Genomic DNA, 8,571 nt, shown 5'->3' on the forward strand with positions numbered 1-8,571 from the left:
AACTGGGTGCAGGATTCCGTCATGCGATTGAAGCAGAACGGCTCCAACACCTCTATCAGAAGCATCTGTTCGCAGGACGAATTCCCGGTCAAAATCTGGCAATTTCAGAATTGGTGCCTCAGCCAGTTTTTCCCGCAAGTTCTTGAAAGCCCGTTCTTGCTCGGGGCCCCAGCTCACGACTGAAGGTTGACCTTTCCGTGTTAGATCTGACAGAGGACAGGTTAGGTCAGCATAGTTCGGGATGAAATCACGGTAGTAACCCGTGAGTCCTAAGAAGGATCGGACCTGCTTCTTTGTTGTCGGCCGTGAAGCTTCTTGTATCTTCTGTAGGGTCTTGGTGAGGGGTGACAATTCTCCGGACGCAATTTGGTGGCCCAGGAATGCGACGGTTTCCATTCCGATCTCGCATTTCAGCGGTTTTGATGGTGAGACCAGCCGCTTCAATTCGAGCAAAGACCTCGTACAATGTTTGGAGATGCTGTTCCCATGTCGCACTGGCGATGAGAACATCGTCGAAGTAGTACGCCACGTCGGGAATATCGGCCAAGATGTTCCGCATCAGCTTCGTAAAAATGGCTGGCGCCGTCTTAATACCGAAGGGCATATATCGGAATTGAAAGCGCCCCGTGCCAACCGTGAAAGCAGTCATCGCCTTTGAATCGGGTGACAACGGTACTTGCCAATATCCCTTGGATAAGTCCAGCTTGGAAAAGAATTTCTTGCGGCCTACCGAGGCGATAAGGTCGTCCGCACGTGGTAAGGGCTCGGCGTCGTCTGCGATGACTTCGTTTAACTTCCGAAAGTCAATGCATAGCCGATGCGTCCCGTCGGGCTTGCGTACGGCGATCACAGGGGAATTGTAGGGCGACTCCGATGGCTCAATGATGTCTAATCGGAGCAAGTCGTCCACTTCTGATGCAATTGCCTGTCTCAAAGCGTACGGTAGCGGATATTGTTTTACATTTATCGGCCGGTCGCTCTGTAACTTCAGTTGGCACTCGATTAGCGTGGTCTTTCCCGGAAGGTCCGAAAATATACCTTCGTACTGTTGCAGAAGTTTCTTGGCTTCATTCTGCTGTACGTGGCTCAATCTCTCAAAAATGTGTACATCCCCGATAGACTGTGTCTGGGAGGGCTTAGGAAGCTCAATCTCTCCAGCGTCTGTGTCTTCTTCTGCCGATATTACTGCACCGACAGCTGCAACAATGGTGTCGTCTTTCCTTTGCTTGTATCTCTTCAGCATATTGATGTGGAATATTTTTGTGGCATGGCCCAAATCCCCTTCATAGTCGACATCGCCCCTGCGGCTGATGACCGAAAAGGGACCCTTCCATTGCATGAGCAGCTTATTGTGCTCTGTGGGAAGAAGAATAAGAACCTTCTCTCCCGGTTTGAGTGAGCGTTTGCGGCTCTTGATGTTGTAGTAGCGGCTGTAACGCTCTCCTGCGCGCTCTAGCTCTTCGTGGGCAAGTTTACAGGTATTTTCCAGTCTGTCCCGTAGAGCAAGCACATACTCGTACGTCGTTCGCCACTCGTTAGGGATGGTTGCATTCGTCCAAAGCTCTCTAAGTACAGCCAGGGGTCCACGCACATTTCGCCCATATAACAGTTCGAATGGGGAAAAGCCGAGGCTTTCTTGGGGCACTTCCCTGTATGCAAACAAAAGTGGAGCCAGGTAGCGATCCCAATCGGTTGGTCTCTCTTGACACATGCGCTTGAGCATTTGTTTCAGCGTGCCGTTAAACCGTTCGACTAGGCCGTTCGCTATCGGGTGGTAGGGAGAGGTATGCAGCTGTTTTACTGACAACAGACGGCTAACCTCCTTCATTACTTCGGACGTAAAATTCGTGCCCCTGTCACTGAGGACCTCTCTGGGCACCCTACACGGGAAAACATTTCGACAAGTGCTTCGGCTACCCTTTCGGTCTTGACGCTAGGAAGTGCGACTGCATCAGGGTACCGAGTGGCATAGTCCACCATGGTCAGGATGTACCGATTGCCTTGAGCGGACTTCGGGTTGAGTGGACCAACGATGTCGATCGCCACCCTCTGAAACGGTGTCTCAATGACGGGCACTCGAACCAAAGGCGCTCATGTGGTGTGACCCTTCGGAGTTGTGCGTTGGCACAGATCGCAAGAGGCAACGAACCGCTTAGCGTCAGCCTGCATTGCTGGCCAGAAGAATTCTGTCTGAAGCTTCAGTAGGGTTTTCTTCGCGCCTTGGTGGCCTCCCATCAACCCATCATGTGCCAGCTTGAGAATAGCTGATCTGTACTTTTGGGGCACAACAACTTGAGTGTACTCCCCGCCCGACTCGGCGACGTATTTCCTTTGAAGGACGCCGTTAGCAATGAAAAACTGGTGGCTACCCTTTCCTTTCTTCGCTTGCGGCGGGCCTACGCGATCGAAACACGAGCGTAGGGTCGCGTCATTCTCTGGCTCTTGAACCAACTCTTCGCGGCATACACTAGGGAGGCCTTGCAGGACTTTAAGCTTTTTCAGCGTTTTATCCTTGCACGCCTGCGCTCTAGTCACTACCGGACAAGCTTCAGCGGCATCCGAAATGGGTGCGGGGCTCTCGGTGTCAGGCGCTAGCTCTTCAACTTTTACTGCAGTGGACTTCGTAGTCTCGCTTTCTGTTGTCTTGTGCCAGTTCGGATCGGGGTCGTCTGCTGGCCTAGCACCTTCCACATTTCCCAGCACCAAATCGTACAAGGGATTCTCCATACACTTAGTGAGAAGTCGTCCCTGAAAGTACGGGGTGTCGACATCGACCCAAGCTTCTGGGAGCATTAGGACTGAGCGGTCAAGTAGGTAAACTGGAGACTTCGTATCGGTGATATCTTCTTTCCGTACTAAGTCCCTTCTCACCACCACCGTGTTGCAGCCTGTGTCTCTCAGGACTCGGACTGTCTGGCCTCCGATCATGTCGGCTACGACAGGTAAGCATTCCCTGACGGCGCATTATTTACTGGTGAACCCAGCGTTGATGACGGGGATCTTCCCTCCATCCTTAAGTTCGAGGTATCCGTTCTCAACACATACTGCAGCGGACTCCCGATTTTCTTCTCTCTGTTTCGGGGCCCCATTTGCCCAGCATCTCCAGCTTGGATGACCTGGTTTTCCGCATTTGTGGCATTTCTTGGGCGGTCCCGATCCGTCGGATGGGGCGGCCCGGCAATTTTCGGGGCGGTGTCCCGTGCGTGAACAAATAAAACATTTCTTTTCATCGCTGCTCTTCGCATCCGATGATTGAAGCAAAGTTTCCTTTCTCTCGGTCGTCTTGGAGACGGCGTTTTCTGCCTTATTCTTCGGGGTGCTTCGCTTTCCGAAGTTTGACCAGCCATGAGCCTCCACATACTTTTCTGCCCTTGCTACTGTTTCAGAGAAGGATGTGTCCTTCTTTTCTTTCAAAAACATTTGTAGCGGAGTGGCGCAGTTAGAAAGGAACTGTTCCTTTAGAATCAGGTCAAAGAGATCTGTGTACTCTTTCTTTGTGTCCGACAGCTCTATCCATCTGTCTAGGAAGTTCTGAAGACGCGTCACGAACTGTGAACACGTTTCCTCGTTCCGGGGACTAGCAGACCTGAATTTTTCTCTGAACCCTTCCTCTGTCATACGGAAGCGAATCATGAGTGCCTGCCGGAGCTTGTTGTAGTCCAAGCACTCGGACGCAGACATGCGACTAAAAACGCTGAGCGCTTCGCCGCTTAAACATAGACTAAGGGCTGTAGCCCACTGGTCGCGAGGCCAATTCTGACTCTCAGCGACGCGCTCGAAACGCATGAGGTAAGCGTCAAGGTCGTCCCTGCCCTCATTAAAAACCGGCATCAGCTTGTGCGGGCTTATGCGTTCGGGCCGAGCAGCTTGACTCACCCCGTTTCTGACCTTGTCTCTCCGGTGCTGTTAGCGTCAGTTGCCGGATTATTAGGTAGGTCTCGTCGGAGCATCAGTAACTCCTTTTCTTTTTCCATCTCCGCTATCCGGATTTGGGCTTTCTGCGACTCTATTTCCTTTTCTTTCTCCATCTCCGCCATCCGGAGTTTAGATTCTAGTTCTGCCTCCTCTTTCCGCCGCGTACGTTCCTCATTGCGTTCTTCTCTGCGACGAGCTCGCTCCTGATCTACCCATTTGAGCAGCTCTTGACCCTCAAAGCCAAAAGTTCGGCCATACTCAACAAGCCGTTCTAACTCTGCATCAGCCATGTTAGGTGGAAAGCGTTATGCAGTGCTAGGATACAACACTAAAAAAATTGCACCTACTCCTCTCTCCCTCACCGACACTTGGTTGACCAGTCCTGTCGCGGACGCCAATTATGTCACAAACCCCCGCCTTTACGGTCAAAAGAGGTGCGGGATCCCCTTTACGATTACTCGTCGTTCCTCTATGAGGGTTGTGAATACATTTAAAAGTTAGGCCGGTCAACCCGTGAAGCACGTGTGTCGGTGTGTGATTGAGGAATAAGTACAAATAGGTCACTTTCTTTTACAAACAATTGAAGGTTTATAAATAGCAGACCAAAATTACACTGATAATAATAGAGTACAATGAAAGAGAATACAACGCCACGACAAGATATTGATAAAGACGAAGAAATAAATGATAAGAGAAAAAAAATAACCCGACAATGAACAAAACACTGTGATAAAAATATGAAGACTATAAAGATAATAAAGCAGGTATTTCAGATATTATAAGTATGAGCAAAAGTTACATAAGAACACAGCGTAAAATACTACTAAGTCAGGTCAAAAGTTAACAAAGCGAAAATAATGTTCGATTGAACAACAGTCCGTGGCGAATGAAATTCTCACGTCTTTCTTGTTTGCTGAGGCGTCGAAGGCTGTGTTGCTCGGTAGCGGCGGCCGTACAGGTGCAGAGGACGATGCGTCGATCGCGGGCCCGAAGAAACACAATACGCTTTCGGAGCACCGCGGAGTGGCCGGAAGTTTGAATCTTCCCAAACGCACTGGTGAGGGCGTGCTGCTGTCGGTTATTTTATACCCTCGGCCGACTATGCAGCAGCCGCGTCAAGGACAGGCGGTCGCTGCCCCATCGGCTTGTCGAATCTTGTCCAGAGGAGAGACGGAGTCCCGTGAATTTCGCTCTATATTCCAGCCATAAGCTCCCGCATCTTCCGCTGTATAATAGGTGAAGCAGCTTGTGACAGAAGCACAATCGGGTGCCGCTCATCGTGCGTTGTGTTCGCTGAGCAGATCCGCCCTTGAATTCTCAGTAGCCCGTTTTTATCTGTCCAGAGCGTGAAATCTTTCAAGGGTGAGTCGCTCGGGATGCGGTTGCCTTTCTGTGTGCGCTCGAGTTCCTCAGAGAATGCACACCTCTGAGCCCTTTTCAGCCAAAATGTTTTTGCATGTTCAATTTCTTCCGCGGTTAAAGGGCCTGATGTTTTGTCAGCAGTCCGCAAATTTCGCACAAATCGGAAAATCCAGCCTGTTACTCTGTTTACCCTCGACGCTGAGCTGAATTTCTTCCGATCCAGCAAGTCGTCTCCTTGATCGCAGGTGGAATTTAAGACACCGACCTCCCTTTTCTGCTCAACCTCTTCAGTCGTGAAGTCGGCCGGTTTTGGTTCGGCTGGCCACCTTTCAGCTGCGCTTGTAATCCACGGTGGCCCGCTCCACCAGAGCTCACTGGACTTCAGTTGTGCGCTTGTCAATCCCCTGGTCATGAGGTCAGCAGGATTCGTTTTCCCTGGGCAGTGCTTCCATGTCGTGCCTTCCGTGTTCTGCTGAATCTCAGTTACGCGGTTTCTGACAAACTCCTTCCACTTTGCCGCATCTCCACGGATCCAGCTCAGAGTGATCATGGAGTCCGTCCACAGATACACGTTGTCGATCTCGACTTCGAGATTGGCTTTCAAAAATTGGCAAAGTCGTGACGCCAGCAATGCAGCCATCAGCTCCAGCCTTGCAAGTGTGACAGGTTTTACTGGAGCCACACGGCATTTAGACATTACCAAGGTGGATGTGCACTGGCCAGTGCTGTTTTCGGTGCAAAGGTAGGCTACGGCGCCGTAAGCCTTTGTGCTCGCGTCTGCATATATATGCAGCGTCCTGCGCACCGGGTCTCCTGCGTTGTTTGCATCGTAGGTACGGGGAATCTTGAGATCGTTAAGTGACGAAAGGTCCTCACACCACTTGGTCCACTTCTCCAATATGTGATCTGGCAGCGGTTGGTCCCACGAAAGGTTCTCTTTCCAAATCTCTTGAAATAGCGCCTTCGCTCTCATCGAGTATGGGGATAAAAATTCAAGAGGGTCGTACAATCGTGCTGTTTGCAGTACAAAGCGCTTGGTGTTTATCCTTTCCTTGGAGAATTCAATGATCGGGTCCAGGGAAAAGGTGAGAATGTCTTCGTTTGCCTGCCAGGTGAGACCAAGCACCTTTAACAAGTCCGCTGGCTGACCTAGCGGCCTTTCGTTCGGGCAACTTTCCTGGAAAATTGACTTCATCCTCTCGCTGTTCGATCCCCATTTATGCAAACGCATTGAGGCTGCTTCAAAAATGCCGTTCGCCTGCTCGTAAATTTCTGCGGCTTCTTCATCGTTGGCAGCGCCACACAGCAAGTCGTCGACGTAAATGCTTCCCTTGAGAAGCTCAGCAGTATCGGGGTATTGGTCTTTGACACTGTCAAAGTGGTGTCGCAGCGTCGCCGCCAGCAGGAAGGGACTAGACGTAACTCCAAATGGCACGCGTGTCATTCTTAACACTACGGTTTTGGGGAGCGGTTTGCCCGTCTTGGGGCTGCTTTCATACCACAAAAACCTCAATGAATCCCTGTCTTCAGGAGCCACCCTAACTTGTAGAAATGCCTTCTCCACATCGGCCACCAGCGCGATTCGATGGCGTCGGAAATTCAGCAGCAGCCGAAGAAGTTCTGGATTTAAATTTGGTCCGCATTCTAAATTCTCATTAAGAGATTTTGCTCCCATCCGTGAGCCGATGCGTCGAAGACAATTCTCAACTTTGTCGTGCTGCTGCTCTCACGAAGTACAGGCTGGTGGGGCATATAGTAAATATGTTGACCGTCGCTACAAGCCTCATCGGGCACGATCTCCGTTATGCCTTCGGTCACCAAGCGTCGCACTTCGGCATCGTACTCACTCATTAGAGCAGGCGTCAGTCTTTTCCCCAGCTAGCGGAATCGTTTTTCTGCTACTGCTCGATTGTCTTGAAGATCGACTCGCTCCTTCCAAGGAAGCTTCACCTCATACCGCTGATCAACAACCTTTACGGTCTTGGTAAAGCCTTCCCAGAGACACTTGTCGATGGTATCTTCCTGTGTGTCGGAGACTCCAATGCTTTCCAACTCCCAGAAACATCTCAAAACAGGCTCAACTTGTTGGTCTGCAACCGTAGTTCTTAGCCCGACTGCATGGGCGCAAGTGACATCTTTGCAGGGGAAAGACGTTTGCCCCTGCACTGCCCAGCCAAACACTGTTTCGAGTGCCGTTAGCCTGTCGCCCAGTTTTTTAACCTTGCCAGTTAGAAACTCCCAAAAGTGATCTGAGCCCACCAGTACGTCGATCCCTGCTGTATTGGGATAACAGCATTCGTCACCCGGTGGCAAAGAAAGCTCGTGGAGAGTCTCTATAATTCGCTTATCTGGACAAGGAATGGCCTGTTCGCATATTGTAGGCGTTTCTAAGGCTTAAAATTTGAATTGAGTTTTCGGATCGTCCTTTGCCAATAGACACACTTCAACGCGCCGGAATGTGCGCTGCTTTTGCTGTCCTCCGAAAACTCCAATCGATAGTATCTCTGTTCCGAGCAATTTGCACCCAAGTTTTTTAGACCAGTCTTCTGTGATGAATGTTCTCTGACTGCCGCTGTCAAAGAGAACTCGGGAATTTTTTCTTGCTTTACTTCCCTTGCTCAGGGCTGTCACGGTAGGCATTAAGACGGTGCGGTGACTGGGGTCTTCTGATCCTGAAGCATGCAGGTTTACTGGTTGCACCCCTTCGTTTGCCGACCGTGCGTTCTCGGCTTCGTTGATTGCAGGGTCGCATAACGGTGTCGCATGTCTGCGCTTGCACTTTTTGCAGCTGATATTGACTCTGCATTGCCTTGAACGATGTCCATGCTTCGTGCACCGAAAACATCCGCCTTTCGCTGTTAATATCGCTTTTCTTTCTTTGACTGACATCTTCGATTGGCACTCTTGGCTGTCATGACCTTTCGATTTGCAAAATACGCATTCCATGCAGGATGCTGCACCATGCAGGGCTGAGGCGGAAGAAGGGTGAAAGTTCCCTCGTTGATTCCGGGTCTTGTGCCCATCAAAATGAGGAGAAGGCTTACCATGCGTGTCGTCGGGCCTGTCCTCCACCGTCCTCTCTCGGCTCTGCAGCTCTAAGCGGAAAAACCTCAGCAGAGATTGCAGAGGCGTCACCTGTGCGGGGTCTGATGGCGAGCTCGTTGACCCAGAATCATCGCTCATCGTTGACGCTGTTGCCTTGTGGGCCTCAGCATATGTGCGATGAAAGTCCAGGATCAACTCCTTCGGCATAGCACGGAGAAGGACGGGATACAGCATCGCCTGGTAACCACC

Source organism: Amblyomma maculatum, chromosome 10, assembly GCF_055883805.1.
Source record: "Amblyomma maculatum isolate TAMU_Amacu chromosome 10, ASM5588380v1, whole genome shotgun sequence".
In the NCBI taxonomy this organism is placed as follows: Eukaryota; Metazoa; Arthropoda; class Arachnida; order Ixodida; family Ixodidae; genus Amblyomma; species Amblyomma maculatum.